The sequence below is a fragment of the Rhinolophus ferrumequinum genome, chromosome 2 (genome assembly GCF_004115265.2).
Source record: "Rhinolophus ferrumequinum isolate MPI-CBG mRhiFer1 chromosome 2, mRhiFer1_v1.p, whole genome shotgun sequence".
Taxonomy (NCBI): Eukaryota; Metazoa; Chordata; class Mammalia; order Chiroptera; family Rhinolophidae; genus Rhinolophus; species Rhinolophus ferrumequinum.
This window is the reverse complement of record NC_046285.1, coordinates 11,109,881-11,130,963: the sequence shown is the minus strand read 5'-3', so window position 1 is coordinate 11,130,963 and position 21,083 is coordinate 11,109,881.

Sequence of the window (21,083 nt, the reverse complement as noted above, 5' to 3'; positions counted from 1 at the left end):
TCCTTAAACCTGGTAGATAAGCCTATTGATCTTTCTTGGGCTCCACCCTCACCCATGGGTTTCTTCCAGCTCCACACTCTACTCAGTCTTGTTGGCAGGGCATTCTGACCTTTGTGACCTCATCCTGGGCATCCTGACCTTGGTGACTTGACCTCTTGGTGCAGGGACTTTTGACCCTTGGATCCCAATCCTTCAGGATAACTATAAGGCACTTCACAGTTGAATTCTGATACCTACCAATTTTACGACCACTGGGTGAAGGTCACCGTTCTCCAAGTGGGCAGTATTTATGCTGGACTAATAGCACTCCAGCTGCATCAGTTCCTAAGAGGAAGAACAGTCATCTATTGGTCTGAATGCAACTTCTGACTATTCAAAATTCTTCCCGTGCAGGAACTTCTCCTATTCTTAAATTCAAGGACTTACTCAGACGGGTAAGCAAACCCAGCGGGAAGTCCTCTTTGATGTGCAGGAGCGCACACAAGCAAAAGTCTTGATCAGCAAATGCTTGCAAAGTGCTTACTCTTCTCTCCTTTGGGATTGGCCATTAACTCACTTCTAGGCATTCTCAAGTAAAGCTGTTTTTCTGGTTGCTTCAACTTCGGTCAATAAGTGGCTTTTCCTCTGCAAGTGTTAATAACACTCCACAAAAAAAATTGCCAGAGTGAACTCATTTAGCATTAGCTCATTAGCATTTGTAAGGGACAGCCCTGTGGTATCACATGGAGTTTCTGAATTACTGCAGTCTTTCTTATGTCTTCTCCACCTTCAAATTCCTTCCTGCTTCATGAGATTCTATAGCAACTGCAGGAATAATCTTCAAGACTCACTTTATTTTATGACCAAAGAGCTTTCACTGGGGTCCATGTCCCATCTTGGCAACGGCCTGCTGTTCAGCATCTCCCACCGTTATTTCTCAGCATCATTATTTTGTCATGTCCTTCAATATACTTCAATGTTATTTATTTGCTTCTGGAATCACTATTTCTGCCTCTGGTATTTTTTTTCCCTCCCTTTTATGACTTTCATTTGCATTACACCTTTGCATTTTAAAATTCCCTTCCGCCAGAAACTCTTGCTGTGGTTTGCTTATATCTGACCCATCCTTTTCCTATTATTACATTCTCAACATAGATATATGACATTTTAGTCTATTATAGTTAAGCTATTTTAAATAATAATGTCAATATTAATTACTACTTTTTTCCAGGTGCTTCTGTATTTCTTTCCATATCACTTTTTAATCATAGCAGCAATCCTCTAATAGATACTATACTTATTTTATAGAGGAGAACACTGAATCTTACTGACATTTTGTAAGGTCACCCGGGTAGTAAATACCAGGGTTGGATGTGAACTCATGTTTGTCTAATAGCAGAACACAGAACTTAATTACTCTGTTGTGCTTCTGGCTACTCAAGCACCGAACCCATATTAAGCATCTAGTAGAGATCAGACTCCACAGCTAAGGGCTGGAGAAAAAGGCACTGTCTGCCCCATGGATATAACTGGAACAAGAGATAAATGGTAAAATGTGTTTCAGAACTACTTGGTAAATAAGGAAGACTCACTGAAGGAAGTGACAAGAGTTGAATTTGAAATGGGAAAAGGAGCGAGCACAGCCTACAAGGGATGGGGTAGCTCTCCAAGCCGAAGGAGGTAGGGATACACAGGTGTAGAAGCAAGAAGGGTCTTGACGCCAGGGATCCAGGTCAGGATTATCTGGCAAGGAAGCTTCAGAAGCAGGAAGCTCATATCCCAAAAGACTGGTGTAAAGGTGGGGAGCATTAGACTTTATCTTTTGACATGTGGTTGGTTTTGGAATGTTCTCTCTGCATGTTTTCCCCTCCCAATTAAACCAGAAAAGCTTTTAGGACATCTCAGTTTTTCGTGTTCCCACCTGGATGCTCCTCCAGACTTACAAGGAGATTCATGTCCCTTGGAGGCCTTGGATTCCTTGCTTTTTGTTTTTTTAGTATAAACCTGGTACCAACCATCAAGAAGCAGCAAGTACCTCTATTCTGGGCAGTGCTAGATGGCTCTCAGATATGTGGAGTCTCTATTCCAAAAGAAGTTAAGTGTCTGTTATTTAAGGGTGCAATGTTTATGGAACCTATATTAAAGCTGTGATAAGGAGCAAAAAGAGAAGCCCGACAGTGGCTTTAGCATAGAGAATAAACCCAAGGAGACAAACAGAAACATGGTAGTAAGAAAGAGAACTGGGATTGGTGAACATCATAGTCAATGCTTATCAGCTCGGCTTTGGTGAGGGGCAATGTTTTTATTACTATAAGCTCACTTCTCTGCACTAGGTCAGTGTGGAAAAAAAGAGTTTCAGGAAGAAGGTAATCTAAGTTGAAAAGTGAGAGGAAAATCAGCAAAAAATCCAGGCATTGGATCAGTAATTCTGTGAAGGGAAAATTAACGTTGATGTGTTTCTACATCTGTAATAGAGATATTATCCCTTCTTGCTAATGAAAAAAGATGGGTGGTCTTAAAGATATTTGGGACCCGTGCTATTTTGATAATGAGAACAGAATACTTGGTGCTCTGTGTTAAAAGAATCTAGAAAGGTGAAATTGCATGCAGCCTTCCAGAAGGTACCCTGACCCTGACATGGAATCACTATTTCTCATGGGGTGAAGTCATCTTTGGCATTCAAGTTTCTGGAAGCCTTGATGTAGAAAATGTAACAATTGTCTTCTTTCACTCTAGGGCCTCCAAAGAGTTTTCTGTAGTGATCCAAACTTGGTAGGTTAAAGAAGTGGAAATCAGTGTCCTAGGTTCAAGTTCATCCATCTACTATGTGGCTTAAAATAATATAGGAAAATAAAATAGCTATGTTGAATTTCTTCAATGACAAAATCATATACAAAGCCTTAAAATCAATAAATGAACATGGAAAGCAAATGTTTAAAAGATACAGTAGAGTCTGCTTGGATTCTGATGCCCATTCTCCTGCTCACTAGTAATGAGATTTTAGGAGCTTGATCTAAACTCTGGCCTCTGTTTCTTCATCTATAAAGGAGGGGTAAACATGGCATCTACCTCATGAGGTTCCTGTGAGAATTAAATAGGTTACCGAGCATAAAGCATTAAGAATAGTGTTGGCACACAGGAATTCCTCACTGATTGTTAATAATTATTTTATTCTTTTTGCGTCTGTAAATTTCCTTCAAGAGTATACAAATGTATAAAAGAGATGTCATTTGAGTGTAGAGCACAATTGTTTTCAAGATGATTAAAATGATAGTTTCATTTTCTTCTGCTCCCTGTCTTACCCCCAATGCAAATCATAATGTGTGTGTGTGTGTGTGTGTGTGTTAAATTCTAACAGTGCAGTGCTTAGTCCCCTCCTACACACACACACACACACACACACACACACACACACACACACACACACATATTCTGGGGCCACAACACCAAGCACAAACTGTAGGATCACAGCACGCCACCAGAGCCACCTATCACACACACACACATTCTAAAATAACATTTCTCAATACATGGCACTCTCCCCATCACCCACACTTTCCTTTCACCTACTGAATTAGGAAAACCTGGAGGTACCCAGGAACCTCCTCTTTTAACTTACTACCTGGGTAATTCTCATGCATGCTAAACTTTGAGAATAAATACCCTAGAATCTCAAGCAAGGTTTAACTAATGCTAAGTAACATGTACTCTGCTTTATGATATCTATTTGTCACTTAAATATGTAGATCCTAAATTCTAATTCTTTATAGTAAATTAACGTGTGTTTTTTTTTTCTTTTTATAAATTAGACTCTTTTGGTGGCAAGTAGACTGCAAGTGCCCGAACAAGCAATAAGACATGTTTACGGGCTTAATCCTTAAGACCATTCCCCCAGTCTCGTCAGGGTTTATGCAATGTTGATCCAGTGACATGGCCCTTTTCCTACTTAAGGCCAAAAGGAAAAGATTCATGTTATCCGACAGAGGTGGATCCCTGTGCTGAGCATAATTTCTGTGTCTCTGCATGGTTTTGTCTCTGGGTCATCTCTTGAAATGCTTGTAAGATGAAAATTTGCCTCAAGGTGCTCCTCTGAGAGGACCTCCAGCATGAACCTCAGTGCTCTACAGCGGAGCACTTTCCACGGAAGCCTTGAACTTCAGAAGGGTTGCCTTTTATGTCTCATGAATATGGTCTCACTGCTTCAAGCTCTCCTCTCTGACCTTTGTCCTATTGAGTGGATTTCAATTGTCTCCCACATTTATTTAAGTTAATGATAGAAGCATTAAGCAAAAGTTGAAAAAAGGGACAAATGGATTCATCATGAAAATGCACTGTGCCATAAAAAAGTCCCTACACCACGATGCTATTCACAGTGGGAAGTAAATTTATGAAAGTCATTGCCTCAAGATCTCATAGAGGCTATTATATATAAATAGGTTCAAGAAGGACTATAGCAGGTTATTAAACAAAATTGGGATGCCAGAGTGGAAGTGGAAGGCTCATCCCTTACCTTCGGGAACGTTGTGGAGGTTGGTGGACTATTGCTTAGTGCCTCAGACAGAGAGGTGCTCAGCTGGGGTGTATTCGTTTCCTGTGGCTGCTGTAACAAATTACTACATACTCGGGAGCTTAAAACCATAGAAATTTATTCTCTCAGAGTTCTGGAGGCCAGAAGTCTGAAACCAAAGTGTTAGCAGGGCACACGCCTTCCAGGGGCTCTAGGGAACAATCCATTACTCTGCCAGCTTCTGGTGCCTGCCCTGGTATTTTAACGTCTGCTTCTGTCTTCACGATACCCTCTCTATGTGTCTGTCTGATAAAAATATATGTGACTATATTTATAATCAGGATGAACTCCTCCTCTATGACAATCCTTAATTTAATCGCATCTTTTGCCATGTAAGGTAATATTCATTCTTTTGTCATATAAATTAATATTCACAGACCCTGGGGATTAGTGCTTGAGAGTATCTTCTTGGGAGCCCGCACAGGAAGGGACCATCATTCTAGGCACTGCAGGGATTGCTCTGCTCCTGTTTTTCTTTAGAGTCAAAGGGATACTCCAGCCTAATCATTTAATTCCTATCTCACAGGACTACCAAGTTCAGCTCTCTGTTATTATCCTTTCCATTCTCTATATCAGTACCGAGCATTCGTTCTGGGGGATGTTAATAGCTGTTAAATGAAAACAAGAGTAGCCAAATATGTTTGCAAAATAGTCCACTTAAGACTACATTTGATGGGACTTCTCTGAGGTTTATCATGCCAGTCCTCTTTGTGATGTTCCAAGAAGACAATCCAGTACGCTCATTTTGCAGACTCTTTAACCACAAATTCCCTAGCTAGTGTTCCCTAGCATATACTTTGGGAAATCATGCTCTAAAACTAAAGCCTATAAGAATAACATTCAATCAAACTCCATGAGTTGTTTTGGGAGTGAGGGAGCCAAATGTAGGTCTGTGGCTGTCCTGGTCGCACTTATAGGTTATAATTTCCTTATAATTCTTTGAATTATTACAACATTGAAAGCTTTGTTGTTCTTTGACTTAATCAATTCTCTCTGGATGTAAGCAGATTTTCTTTCTTTTGGATTTTATATGCAAGTCCACAACTTTCCCTAGAGCCATCTAGCTACTGGAATCTAAACATATACCTGGTCCAAGAAAAACTGTATATAGGCTTCTGTGATTTTGCTGGCTCATTCTGGGTAGAGAGCCAGTGCTGCCTGATAGACACTCCTGTATGCTCATCTTGACTCTGTCAAGCCAGGCTGCCAAGTTTACGTTTTGTAGAGACTGAGCTGATCTTAAAAAGAACACCACTCCTATTCCCCTACCGTCTTTTAATTATTTTTCCTTGGAGTCAGATAAGAGAAGAGGAATACTATTTTATGACAGTAGGTTAATATATTTCTAAGTCTTTGAATTCTCTTTTGTTTTAAAAAATTCTTTATAAATGTTTTTACATTTTCTTCATTTGGTCATTCAATAGGTATTTGTTGAGTTCTCTGATGTGCCATGTCCTGTGGTAGATTTGAGATGGGGAGGGATGTGTGAATCTGGATGAGACACTGTCCCTGCCTTAAAGGCATCCTCAGTTGTTTTTTTTTTTTTTGGGGGGGGGTGAAGGGGAGAAACATGCAGCCTGAGGGGGAAAAATGTATGTATTATGCAACAGGCTTGAATAGCAGTATGAGAAATAAACATGATTACTGGGAAGAGGAGAAAAAGATGAACTCTACTTGGGAAAGTTCTACAAAAGTAACATTTACACTGGGTTTGAGCAATGACGACAATAAGTTCATTAACTGTGGACTAGTACAATCCATAATGGAAAGAAAACAACATATGGAGGGTAAACAAGCCATAGGTGGATCTGGTTTACTTACAGAATGTGAGAAGTACAGAGTTACTGGATTAGAGTGACTAGCATTAAAACAGTTATGGGACTAGAGAGAGGGGAGACTGAAAATGTGAGCTAGTGTCTTCATGGGGAGAATTTCGATTGCTCTGCCAAGAATCTTAGACATTATTGTCCAGGAAATTGGGAGCCTTTGGAGGATTTTACTCAAAGGAATAACATGAGGCGACTTTCATTTAGAAAGACAGGTCTGAAAGTCAGGACGCATGGAAGATTTCCTTTAAAACGAAGAGCCTACTAGACTACCAGTAATGAAACTTACCATGTTTCAAAGGTGAAGAGGGCCTGAACTAAGGCAGTGATATCTGAGATAAAAGTAACAGGGTTTATTGACTATTTGATTGACAGTCCAGTGAATGAAGGAAAGGCTAATGCTGATTCCAAGGCTTCTGTCTTGACCAGTTGAGTAGATGATGAAGATAATAAAACAGGAAAGTTGCTACTTTGAGGTGGATTTGTGGGTGGGAGTGGGTAGAGAAGTACCAGGTTGTAAATAGGGAAGGAGGCAATCTAGTGTTCTGTGGTAGAGACTGTGGGTTGGCTCACTCCGCCTGTATTCCACCATTCTCGGTGTGCCTTGTTGTCCTGTATCATATGCTCTACTATAATGCAGAGCTGCTAAAGGTCAACATTTCTCAGACCCCCTTGCATCTTCCCATCACATGTGGACCCATGAGGTTTGGAAGGTGTGAGTGGACATCCTGAGGTGGACACCATGCTCCTGTTACTTCAGCTGTTTCCACTGGCCAGCATGGCCTTGGCTGCTTGTTTCTTCTGTGGCAGCAGTGGGTAGTTCCCAGTGTCCAGTCTTTAGCTTCACAGTGTTGGGAGGCAGTGTCGGCAGCATTGGGTTTGCCTGCAGAGGTTGGGGAAGAGGTGGCACAGTAGCTCTGGAGCTAGCATCCTCCTGCTGCTCCAGTCCCCTGATCAAGGTAGTTCTAGAGTGTTGTTCCGGAAGTCAATTCTGGGAGCTCAATTTAGGGCTCTTTCCTTCAGTTTTTCCACAAATCTTAAAGCACCCAAATCTTCTCTTTTAACCTTGGTAGAAAGGTTTCGTTATCTCCATCTGATCCTTGACCAATTCACCTTCCAATGGAAAAGTATTTAATTAGCGAATTCTTTAAATGCTGTTCTCTTTATAAAATCATTACGTATGCTTGACATATAATTTGACGGCTACTGACAATGTGGCAGTCTTCTCAATTGTGAGGTTATGAAGGCCATGACCTTGTCTTAAACACCTGTGACTGCCAAGTGCCTAGAACAGTGCTTTGTTCTTGATGGTGTCCAATACATTTGTTAGGTTTATATTGCATTTAATTGAATTGATTGAACAATTTGTGCTTCTCCTATAATACAGTTGGCAAGCTCCCTAACTCTGATAGTTGTTTTATATGATACATTGCCCATATTGTTAGTATCTAAAATGCTTTGATCTTAAATTTGTTCAGAATTCTCAAATGCATGCCATCTGGCTTCAGTAGTTCATGGAAATTTAATGTCTTGAGTTGTATTCACCACCTGTTGTTTCCTTTTTTTTTTTTTATTTATGCTAGTGAATCATATTTGCTTTCAATGAAAAGTAATTCTTTAGTAAAAATTCTACATTTATCCTGTCAGTGATGATCACTGATCAAGTGATACAGAGAAACAATTCAACCTCTCCTGATCCTTAAATGCTCCTGTCCTCTCCAGTGACTTTGCGATTGCATTTTGAGTTCTTCCACAACCAGCCAGGGATCACTTTCAACCCTCCGACTATCCTGAGTGGTTTCTCCCCTTCAGATTTTATCTGAATTTAGTTGTTACAATGCCTCTTGTGTTTCAGCAGAGATCATATCTGGTGTTCTTGCCAATATTAATATCTTTCCCATATGTTGTATTTCTTCTTATGGACATCATGATTTTAATACTCTCTATGGCATGGGGCCTTCAAAACGTTTCCCACACATTTCTATATAATAGATCAACTAGAAGACGTGATGATGGGATATAGATACTCTTTCCTGTACCTATGAGGATGCTTTTTGTACTAAGTAACAGAAGCCCAGCTGGAACTGTACAAAATATAAATGGAGTATATTAGGAAGTACTGAGATAGAGAGGGCTTCAGGTGTGGTTCAAATGGAGTTCTTGTCCCATTTCTTTAGAATTTTCATGGTTCTACCTCCTTTGTGTTGGCTTCATCTTTGGTCTGTCTTCTCTATGGTTGCAAGACAGCTGTCGACAATAAAGGAGGTATACGCTGCCTTGTCCAATCCACTGAACAAAATTCCTAACCTTTGCTTTCATTAGACCATCCTCTAATAGGGGCAATGAATATTACTCAGTGAAGGAAACTTGAATGGATTTGGAAGGCAACTATGATATTTCTTCTTCTTATGACCCAGTTTTTCCATGGTCTGAACTAGACTCCAGCAGGCCAGTTGGTCATATTTCCCAGTATCCTCCAGATCAGAATAAATTTCAGTATATATTTTTGCTCATTTTTACTGTATATATCGTTCCTGTTTTCTCTATTAACAATGCAAAAGCTTTAGGGTAAATATCATCTCTTTTTTACCTTTATTATTGATGCTTACCAGTTTCTATAAGAGTCTCCTCACTGTAAGAAGCCAATAAAATTTCACCGTGCATATGTCATTCTGATCATTTGGTCTTAGCATAATGCAATTTTTAGATTTATTTTATGTCACTCATGACTTAGGCTTTGCCTCTTGGGTCATATTGAGCCAGAACTAGGCAGTCAGTCAATCACTAAATGCATATTAAGGCCTTCTGTATGCCTGGCACTTGGTGAAAGTTGGTATGGGGGAGATAGAGGAGTATAGCCCAGTATTCCAAGGCAGAGGTAAATGGGTGACACCTATCCCCCAGGACTGCACCTCTCCTCCTACCACTTTGAGAATTCTCCTTCCTGTCTTCCCAGGTCCCCAGTTCTATTGAGTGTGTAGCCCTGTCTTTGGCTTTTTGCTGCTGCAGCTCACCAGCTCCAGGAAGGCTCCTTCACCTGCCCATTTAACCATTTTTAAGCATCTATGAGGATCCCAAGAGGACTGAGGCACACAACGTGCCTTTGAGACTTCACAGTCTAGCAAAAGCATTGCATGCAAATAGTAATGTGATATATGCCAAGATACAAATAAGCATCGGCCTAATCCAAGCTCCCAGAACGGGGAAGTCAAGGAAGTTTTCCCAGAAACAGTGGCGCCCATGAACTTGAAAAAAAAATCAGGTAAAAAAGTATTGCAGTCAGAGAGAACAAGCCAGAGGCCATGTGAAAGAATCTGGATTTTAAGGTAGTATAAATACATTTCTTTTTTCCTTTTTTCAAAAATTATTTTCTTGTGATGAGAACTTTTAAGATTTACTCTGTTAGCAGCTTTTAAATATACGTCATTATTAACTATAGTCAGTATAGCACATCACCATGACTTACTTATTTTATAACTGGAAGTTTATACATTCTGATCCCTTTCACCCATTTTGGCAGCCCCCACCCAACTCTGGCAACCTGTTCTTTGTATCTATGAGTTGGTTCATGGGGTGTTTTGTTGTTGTTGTTGTTTATTTATTTATTTATTTTTCATTCCACATATAGGTGAGATCCTATAGTATTTGTCATACATTTCTGTAACTGGATCATTTAATGTATATGAGAAATTGCTAGAACAGCCTCATTTTCCATGTTATGATTCACATGGTGGTGTGACTAGTTTTTGGTGATTCTTAATCACTAGTTGGCATCAAGAGGAACAATTTTTCTCATAATCATATGAAGAAGCTGTAGTCAGAAAAAGTCTCGCAGTATCTTTCTGCTCAGTAGGAAGAACAATTTTGTCTCGAGAGCCAGATCTACATAAGAGGAAGCTGACTGAGGCCACCTCTTACTGGGAGTGACCTCAGAGGCTCTCTCAGCAAAACATCTTCCCAGTGGGGTCTCCATCCCTTTCTGTCTGGCCACCAACTCTCAACAGTTAACTCACTGAGTGATGAGGTCAATAAAAGTGGGGCATCCTTTTTGATAGAAAGCCTCGGTGGTGATGCAGCCCCGCCTGAAGGGCACATTAACCTAGATTAGCTCATTATCTTGGAGATGAACTTTAGAGCAGTTTCCATTCCGTGGAGAAAAGAGGATGAGACCACAGGGTACAAGGCCAGGCAGGACTGGGAGAGGAGTAGCCAGGCCTCCTAGGAGGAAAAACTCATTCAGATGGTGTCAGTTCTGCTATCTCTTCAGTGATTGGTGGGGTCTTGAGGTCTTGACTTCTCTTTCTCTGCTTTCAGTTCTTTCTCTTTTGTGGTGGGCAGAACAATGCTCCCTTTTCCCTAAGATGTCGGCATCTGAATCCCTGGAACCTGTGAATATGTTACCTTACATGGCAAGACGGACAGTGCTGAGGTGATTTAAGGTGAAGAGCCTGGATTCTCCAGGTGAGCCTAATGTAATCACAAGTGTCCTGATAAGTGAAAGTGAGAGGTAGGAGAATCAGAGGAAGATGTCTGTTGACAGAAGCAGAAGTATGGCACAGCCAGGATCCCAGGAATATGGACAGCCTTCAGAAGCTGAAAAAGGTCCCCCCAGACACTCCAGATAGAATGCAGTTCTGCCAATACCTTAGCCCCATAAGCCTCACGAGGGACTTTTTACCTCCAGAAGTGTACGATAATAAACGTATATTGCTGTAAGCCACGGAGTTGGTGATGATTTGTTATAGCAGCTGTAGGAAATTAATACACCCCTTTTCACTTTGTGCCATGACCCATGAGGTCACCCCTCCCCCATACACCACCATCCCTCACTATCAGGTCTGTTTAGGGGCTTTCATTCAAAGGGCTAATACTGGGATAATATCTCAAGGTTAAACCTTTACCAGAGCCAGAGTGGAATGCAGCCACATCTCAGGGAAAAGTGAGAGGAACAGAGTGCCTGTGATGATCAAGTCTGAGGTATATCATCTGCAAAGCGTCGGAAGGAGGAATGACACCGAAAAAAACATGTACGAGCTACAGGGAGGAATGGAGAAACTTAAGGTTGGGTGTGAAGCAGGAATCACCAAGCATATTTCAGCCTAAGAGATGTGTATTTTGGGGGGGTTTCACAACCCGTGGAGCACAGTGTATATGAAGGTATAGCAATCCTATCCCTCACTGTTAAAACGTCTTAAATGAATACTTTCAATAAACAGAAAATGAAAAGAAGCAAGAAAAGAGAGCTTAAAGATACAGTTATGTTCTGATATATACAAACAATACACCATATATTGCATTTGACTAGTTGATGGAGGCTCACATTATACCTAAAAATGCCTATTAAAATTTATCTTACAAACTTTATTTCTCATTTGAAAGTGACACAACCAAACTCTATGAGAGGTCATCGAAAATGCCTTTAATTCTTCCCACAAATACTATAAAGGAGGATTTTCTTTTGCTTTTCAAAAAAATGTATTTTGATTTAAAAAGATTCCTCCAAGGTATACAATAATGTGCAGTTTTTAAAAAACATTCATCTTCATTAGCTCCTTACATCCACCTTAAAAAGTAGCTTGGGAAAGCATTATTTTTACCACTTTGCAGGAAACTGAGATGCAATGACTTGCCTGAAAAGGTAAACTTGTAGGAAGGAGAAGACTACGTAGTAACAGATATTATTACCTCATTAAATCCTCGCAGCATGAGATGAAGCAAGTAAACGGAATTTTTTTTTTTCAATTTAATATTTAGGAAATTCAAACCAAATTGATGGAGCAACCGAGTCAGCAAAATGCAGCCACATGGAAGAGTTCATGACTTGCTGCCTTTTTTGTTCCTCACAACCTGAAATGTCCAAATTTTTCTCCCCTTTTAAGACACAGTATGTAAGATGGCTAAGTTCCTTCTCTTCTGGAACTAAAGTCTAAGTAGAATGTTGACAAAGGATTTAACTGGGGACTTCACTGAGAGGCCCACAGAATCACCCCAGAGACAGGTTCTGGGATGATGCCTGCACGAACCTTCCCCCAAATTACTGGATTAACTGCCCTGTTCATCTTCAAGCACTGACTTGAGTCTCTGCAGATGGTGGGAGTTGTATTTCTGAAGTCGTTCAGAGCACAGTCAAGTGCGGGCTGGAGCAAGGCCTGAGGTGGACAGAGAGCATGGGTGTTTTGTGTCAAAAACTAGAAGGGGAAGATTCCACTCTTCAGTATATGCTCTGCCGAAGTGAGCATATTGGTTGATAGGAATTTGTCTCTTGGGTTACCACAGGTCACATTAAGAAAGAATATCAATTCGGGAAACCAGTTCTCCCTCAAGTTGGCCTCTGCTACATGCCTGAGAGAGAATGGAGGCGCCCTCTTGCCACTACCTCAGCACTTTCCAAAGTGCAGTACTTGGAACACTGGTCCTGCTAGGTGGTCCGTGAAAGTGGATCCTGTGGTAAAATAAGTTAAAAAAATAAAAGTGCTACCACTAATATTACCTCACCTTTCAGATTCCCAGACATAAATGACCATATTAAAAGCTTTGTTTTGCTTGGAAGAAACCTTTCCCAAACATATTTGATCATGGGTTACTCACCCTCTCCCCCACATAAAACCAAGTGTAAACATAATGTGGGAAACACTCTCTCAGTTAATCATTAGGGTTTTTTTACCCCCCAAAATGTTAATAGGATTTCAGAAGAAAGATGATAGAGCAAAAAGGAGGAGAGGTGAGATTCTTGCTATTCTACTGCTGCTTACGAGTGAAAAATCATAAAACATCTTCAGATCTTACATAGTCCATCTGCAAGATGTGTAATTTCTTCAACTCAACGTTTTGAAGCTATTGCAGTTAAAATTAAACTTTACTGAAGTGATATAAAATAAAATAAAAACAATCAAAACACCGTAAGCCATTTAGAAGGAAAGTGAGACAAGATTATTTATTTTTCAGAAATGACTTTAGCAAACAGTATCTAATACTTTGCATATTTAAAATTCCAGATCATAGTAGTATTCATGTTTTTGTTTTTGTTTTTTCAAATCTTCGGTGGAGCTTAGGGTTTTAATTCCATATATTAGCTTGTGTATAGACTTTAAAAAGAAAATCAACATTTTGCAATGGCTAAAAAAAAGTCCTCTGAAGGATGAATGATGTGAAAACCATGAGAATATAGACAGTTTATTTTCTCACAACCTAAATCTATTGAGCTACATTTCAGAGGCCAATCTCAAGAGAGAGGTAAAAATATATTTACTTACCGCTATATATAGGATAACATGGAAAATATATTTCTTGGGATACTGAGATGCCTGCCAAAGATTGTCTTCATATGTCTGCTATTAATCAAATTAGCTAGCTTAAAAAATAACAAGTAGTTTAGAATTACAAGTAATTCTAAAGGTAAGATTATGCTGTCAATTTATATCTTTTGATATTTTCCTCTCATATCATTTGCTGGGGGTTAAGAGAGCACAGTGTGTGAAGAAAGCTTGAGTATACTTTAATGTTTTTGAAATATTAACTAAGTTTGTTTATTAGATATTTTAACTCCATTCTGAATTAGTCCTCTATAGAAATATGCAATATTTACCTTTTATTGTGCTGAAGTACTTAAAATTAATTCCTGAAGACACAGACCCAGAAAGTTTGAGAGTAGTATTTTTGTTCAACCTTGATCGTGGAAAAGTAATATAGAACACATTCATTCAAATTGTTATTTTCAACTTCTAATGCTATCCAATTGCTAACAGGATAAAGTAAGAATCCCATGCTTTTCCACTTAAGACCCCCCACAATCTTCTTCCTCCCTGAATCCAGGCTTACTCCCTCCCTGTGGCTCTGAAGCTTCTTGCCTTTACTCCAGCCAGCATCCCTGGGACATACCATCCTGTCTCCACTTCTGTGTCCAGGCCTTTCTTCTCCAAACTTACCTCTAACCATCTGAAACCTATTGCTATTATTAGAGGTTAAAACATTTGTCCCAGGTCACCTCGCAAGAAATGGGAAAAGCTACAATTCAAAATCAGGCACTTACTGTAAAGCCTATAGTCTTAATCACTACGGTGAATTTATAAAATACTGAAAGGGTGGTCTTGTTTTGTTCTGTTTTGTTTTGTTTTGTTTTTTATTGCACTGATGAAATAATCCAAAATCTTTATTGAGCTATAACTTGATTAGAATAGGTCAGATGAGAATCAATATTGTACAGAAAGTTGTACAATATTTTTTACATAGAAAATTTTACATCTATACCAAATACATTTTATCCATCTGAAAACATTTTCTACAACCACTGTTAATATGAAATGTATGTGAAATGACAACCTTGTCATTTTTTAACCATAAGAGCACAATTCACAGTATAAATACATTTCCAGTAAATCTAACCTCCCCAAACAATGCCAGATTTATTATTTTAATATATTCAACATTAAGTTCGGTACACAGAATAAAATTTACATTAAGCCCTGCCACCCAAAGGAAAAGAAAGTGACAGCAACCTAGATTCATTTTGCAATGATTCAAATTTCGGTCTATGAAGGATCATTCCATTTCAATGGCTTATGTTTAAAAGCCCTAAAAGAAGAAGTACATTACACGTAGTTATGTCAGTAGGGATATTTTCTGCCCTTTTTGTTGTTGTTGATTATGACAAGTGTCAGCTGCAATAGCTTCCAGGCATGTTAAACCTTCAAAATTCCTCCTCCCCACCCCCCAAAATAAGAAGGGTAAAACCAAAAATCAAAATCACCACAAAACAAAAAAGACAAAAAGTTCAACCCAAATGTTTAGTGAATCTATTATATTATATATTATAGGTATTTAGCAAATGAATAAAAAAATAAGGAAAAACTAAAACAGTACAGGAAGAACTACATAATGTTTAATTAAGATTTGTATATTACAGAGCTGTGTCTCTGTACATTTTTCACAGAAGGATGATTACCAGTAGATGAGATAGCCTGAATGTGCACAAATCTTCAGAATAAGAATACCACAGTAGCTAAAAATATTTTATCATGAACAATAATTTCTTCTTTCCCCACTCCCCAATTATAAACATTTTATCCTTCAAAATACAGCTCTCCTGAGTTGTACTTCTTGTAGAAGTTCAAATCTTTACATATGTATTTCTTTGGGTAAGTTTCACTTCCACACCTGCCAAAAATATGTGGGGCCCTGTCTGCCGCTGAGCACAGAGAAGGACACGTGAGCATAAACTGACACTGGCAACGGGATTTCTGCTCAGCCTGAGCCCAACATAACTAACAGGATCCATCAGATTACTGAAAGGAGCTAGAGTGTTGCAAGTTTAAGTTCTAGTTCTCAGTGTCTTTACCAGTGGCCTGTAGACACTGCAATTCAGGGAAACAATTTTTCAGGTAGGAAACCTCAGCTCCAAGGTTGAAAGGGTGGTATTGACAGAGCTGGACTTAAATCCTGACTCTGGTTCCCAGGTGGGTGACTGTGGGATAGACATTTCATCTCTCTAATCATCTATTTCCTCATCTGTAAAATGAGAATAATAATAGATCTTCCCTCATATATTCCTATAAAGTTAAAAAAGATCATCTCTGTAAAGCACTTGGTTCAGTGCCTGATCTATAGTGAGAATCCAATAAACGTCAGCAGTTATTTTTATATCTTTATATTGTAAGATTTCTTTATATATATATGAATACATAGATGATAATATAGAGAGAATATATATATAATATATATTTATATTATACATATAGCCCCTCCCCAATTGAATTGTATAAATCCTGAGGAAGATACAAAGTCTATTCACTTTGTTAAATCTGCCTAAAGAATCAAGAATAGTTCTTCAACTTAATAGGTACTAAATATATATTTTGATTGATTGATTGGAATTTAATTGTCTTTTATTCTTTGTGTTAACATTTTCTGGCTGCTTATTAAGAACACTAATATGAAAGACTTATGTAATATGATAGCTATGGATCCAGTTACAAAACGGACACTTCTCAAAAATGTAAACGTTTTAAGTAATCCTTTGGTATTTAGTTAACATTCAGTAAATATTTTTAAATGTATCTTTCTTTGACAAATAGCATAGCCTAACAGCTTTTATGTTTTCAACATGCAATCTTTTTTCATGCCATAGGAAATGTATCATTAATATTTTATCTTAGCCAGGCAGGTATGGTGAATTAATTTAGTATTCACAGGGATAGATACCACATGCACTTTTCTAGGTGTTTCACTATCATTTAGCTTTAGCTAATGGGCACTAAATGTCTTGCCGATTTTTCCCCAAAGACCCATAGTCATTTATAACATTCTTGAATAATTGGGCTTTAAGTGGAAGTTAACAGAGTTGACTACTTCCAGAAATATGCGGAAATATTTTTACTAGTTTAAATTTAAAATTTGTATAACCCTTAAGGTATCAACTTTTGAAATTCTCCTCAAGACTGAATGTTAACACATGAAACGGAATAACTTGAGTTTTTGTTATTAGAAGTTTTTATACAAGTTCTATTTTATAAAAGTGCTATTTAGTATCATTGTAGATACTACATTGAAACAACAACACCTGGAACATAAAAACTGTTGCCAAAAGAAATAAAATGTGTCACAAAGACTTTTCAAGATGTCTTATTTTAGGATATTCTCATTTCATAATCAACTGTTCATCTACCTTCTAAAACAGTTTCCCTTTCTTTAGATCAGCATATACATTTTGACATTGATTAATTGTCTAAGAATTGCCCAACAATCATTTGTGAATTATAGTCTTTCACATATTCAACTGTTTTTAAACCTAAGTCACTATTTCCTGCAGTGGTGACTGGCTGAGGGTAGAGAGGGATTGAAGGGTTTCCCCACCATGTACCCTTTCCTCACTTTGGTAATGGTTTCAACAAAAGGTGAATAAATGGCGGTGGGTTGGAGGGAGAAGACAAGAATATTTCTAACTAGCATTTACCAATTTGCAAGAAATTTCTTTTTTCTTTGTTTTAGAAGGAATGGCCCGCAGGCTCCAAGAGCAAAATATCAGTAACCACGTATTTGTTATCTCTTTCATCATCTTTCTAATACCCACAGCAAACCTTGTGAATTTGGTAAGTTATTATTCTTTTTAAAAATGAGTGAGTGAAACTAAAACTAAGAGAAGGTAATTTGTGACTATCACAAATGATTAAATGGAAAAAAAAACTGAGGACTTTAATAGCTAGAGGTGTTTGACTTTAAGAACGATCCACTTATCACTGTGCATATTGACTGAGCTTTTCCATAGATGTGGAAAATAAAACCATTGGAAAGTTAATGGATATATCTTTAATAGTGTTAATAATAGAATTTGTGCTACATGATAACAATGGCGTAACAGACAAGCAGTGCACATAAATTGTTGAAATTAGTGTGACTTTTAAACATAGCTATGCTTAGTATTTTTGGCACCTAGGAGGAAGGGGGAAGAAAACAGGGCAGAATAAAAAGGTGCAAAGATTTCTTTCTGGATCTATCACTGACAATATGGATCTGGGAAACTGGAAGCTATACAATTTCGTTTTTCTACCCTTCTCTCAGAGCCTATTGATAATGAGGTCTATGCATTGCAATATGTCAACAAAAGGTTGCTGCCACAATCTAATGCCAACAGCAGTCCCCAATCTGGGGTTCAGTAAAAGGAGAAACCTTATTCAGGTAAACAGTTTGCAAACTGGGGAGACGCAGCCTTCTGAGGACACTGAAAGTGTGCTCTGTTGAGACAAAGGGGAGGCCACTTTTTATAGAGTAAGTACCTGCCTGGGTCCCTGATTTTTCTATTTTTATGCAAATGAGGAATCCAAATTTACACTGTTTGATTGGCCCTAATAGCACTGTCCTGATTGGTCAGAGTTGAGTGTTCTGATTGGTCATTATGGAACTGCTCTGATTGGTCAATATAGAAGCTAATGAGGATATAGTTGTGCAGTTCCGATGGGACTGGGCTGGTCTCAGTCCTTTTCGTTGAAAGTCGATGCCAGAAGCTGCCCTGTAAGGGATGACTCAGACAGCAGGAACACAGGGCAGGAGGCTGGCAGCTCAGTCTGTGGCTTTTCCCTGAAATGCAGAGCTCATGAGAGGCCTCTGTCAGCATTTGCTGCTAGACTCTGCTTATGAATTTGGGGCCAGTTAACCACTAGTAGTCCTTTAATAGAATTATTCCTTCTCAAGGTTATAAAGTGAAGCATGGGCTAAAATCAAATCCACTGTTCTAGGAGGGTAAGTTAATTTAATCAGAGAGCAGTTGCCTGTACCTATCACTCAGATATTAGCTAGGGATCTTTCCTCTTGGTGTACCAGTAGTGTTTTTCTCTCCATCTTTAAAGAGAGCAGGAATGGCCATCGTCCGGAAAACAACTCAACAAGAGTTGTTACTGAGAGCAGAAAGAGGTTTGCCTTGACAAACTTTTACCTATTTCTGTGCCTCTGCCACCCTCAAACTTAAGGTCTTCCTGGTCTCCCTTTTCTAGACCTCTTAGTTTGCAAACTAGTGAGAACTAGAGCCCCTTCTCTTGTTCTAAGCACTGCCCTGAAGCATCCCAAAGTGCTTCTAAATAATCCTCAAGTTATTTTAACTGGAAACAATATTCCCAATCCCTTAATATAGACTAGGATTCAGCAAACGTTTTCGTTGAAAGACCAGATAGTAAGTATTTTCACCTCTGCAGGCCAGCGATCTCTGCTGCAACTACTGAACATGAAAGTTGTGTGAAAGCAGTCACAGACAATATGTAAACAAATGAGCATGGCTGTGTTGTGATAAAACTTTATTTACAAAAACAGATGGCAGGCTGGATTTGGCCCAAATGCCATAGATTGATGGCTCCGATACCGACCATCTGACTCACTATATACTGTGTTCTACTGTCAAAGTAACAAAGAAGAGAAAGGTAACACTGACATCTGGTCCTCATTTAGTCGGTATCAGAGCACCCACCCCGTGCCAAAACCCGTGCCCTGTGTGTATGTTTAATTGTGATTAACTCAGACCTGGATTCTGGATTCCTGCTGCGTCCCCTGCTCCTCCCAGCAGAAGATGGCACAGGATGGCAATGTTCCAAATTAGTAAGTCACTTCTTTTGCAACAGTATGCATGTTCTGCCAACAATGTCCTTGGTAAAGTAAACAAAGTTTGCCTATCCGCATTCCCCTCTCAATTTTATCTTGTGCCTTACTCTTATCCCCCAGACAGGCAGTGCCCTTGCTCTATTTCTGAGAGTCTTCCCCTCCACCTTCTCCATCTTCCACGGTCTTTCTCCTCTATATGTTTCCCTCTCCACAACATCTCTTCATCTATTAACACCAACACGATGTCCTTAGAATCTTGAACTGTACAAATTAAACTTATGAACACCATGGTTAACACCCGGAATAATGCAGATTTTCTTGTTTGAGAGGCAAGTTTGTGAACCCAAATTATATTGCAGCTGGTGATAAAGTATGATCAAGTGTGCATCTCCACACTTGGACTAAACTGTCAGGAATCAAGTCCCTCTTTTCCAGGCTCATTAGAAATGAAGCTAAATCCCGAATAAGGAGAATCTCCAGTAGTGTTTTCAGTTTTCTGGAAGAAGAGAGAAAAGAGAGCAGAGGTGCTTATTATACAAGGTACAGGCTGTTCAAGGCCTACTTTGCTGTGACAGCTTAAACAGAAAGTTTCATTTCTGTTTAATGAAACTTTAACAGATTTGTGACAGACTCATTTTGTCCAGTGCACATCTTACTGGAAAGTAGTATTTGCTAATATAGAAAAGTAGGATTAAATATCAAAATATGTCACAAAAATTTGAATTGTCTCTGCCCCCTTCTCATTTTTCTCTGATTTTTTCCAAGAATGGCTTTTGTCTCGAGAGCTAGGTAGTCAACTCTGACTCATTTGTAAAGTCAAATGCCTTCTGAATTACCATCGTGGTAGTGGGCAGCTGATGACGGGGCTATTTTCAATGAGAAATAAAAATGTAAGTGTATATTTATGAGTGAATAGAAAACTATCACAAGCAATTTTTGTTCATACAAAAGGCAGGTGAGATTCTGTACTTGCCTGAAAAGAAAAGTCAGTGGTTATGGTGTAAGAAGACAGAGGATAATGATGTATATAAAACAAGGAAGTCTATAAAACTCAACCAACTTCTATAGGCTTGTTTGGTACCAAAAATCCAGGGAAGCTTAGAGTAGCTCTGCATTTCAGCAAGCATAATGGATCTCGGCCTTCAGCCTACTCCAGTGCATTTATTTTCTCTAGGGAGTTGTTTTTATAGCCCAAGGAACTGGGCCAAAAAGAGTTGGGGTTACTTAAGAAGTGATGATTTACTATTTAGCCCGGGAAGGGCTGTAATGGCTTGGAAGTCCAGTCTGTACCTGGCTTTATCTGAATGGACTCATCTCTCTTGGTTGATAAGCATGCTTACCGGACAACAATGAAATCACCGGGCTGCTTATGATGTCCGCTGACACTGGTATAAAGATGTTTAAAAATTGGATTCAGCCCTGCTAAAGCAAAATGGGGACCACACTGAAAACAGAAAGCAGAAATTCATCAGGATCTTCTCTCCAGAGGTGTAGGGGCTATCATCTCTGCTCCTTTCTAATACGGGTATCTACCTAGTATTCTTTCCTCTCTATGCCAATTTAGGATTAGGAGAATTTTTGTGCTATGAATGCCCGTGGCCGTTTTAGGAAACCTTGGAACCCTTCTGAGA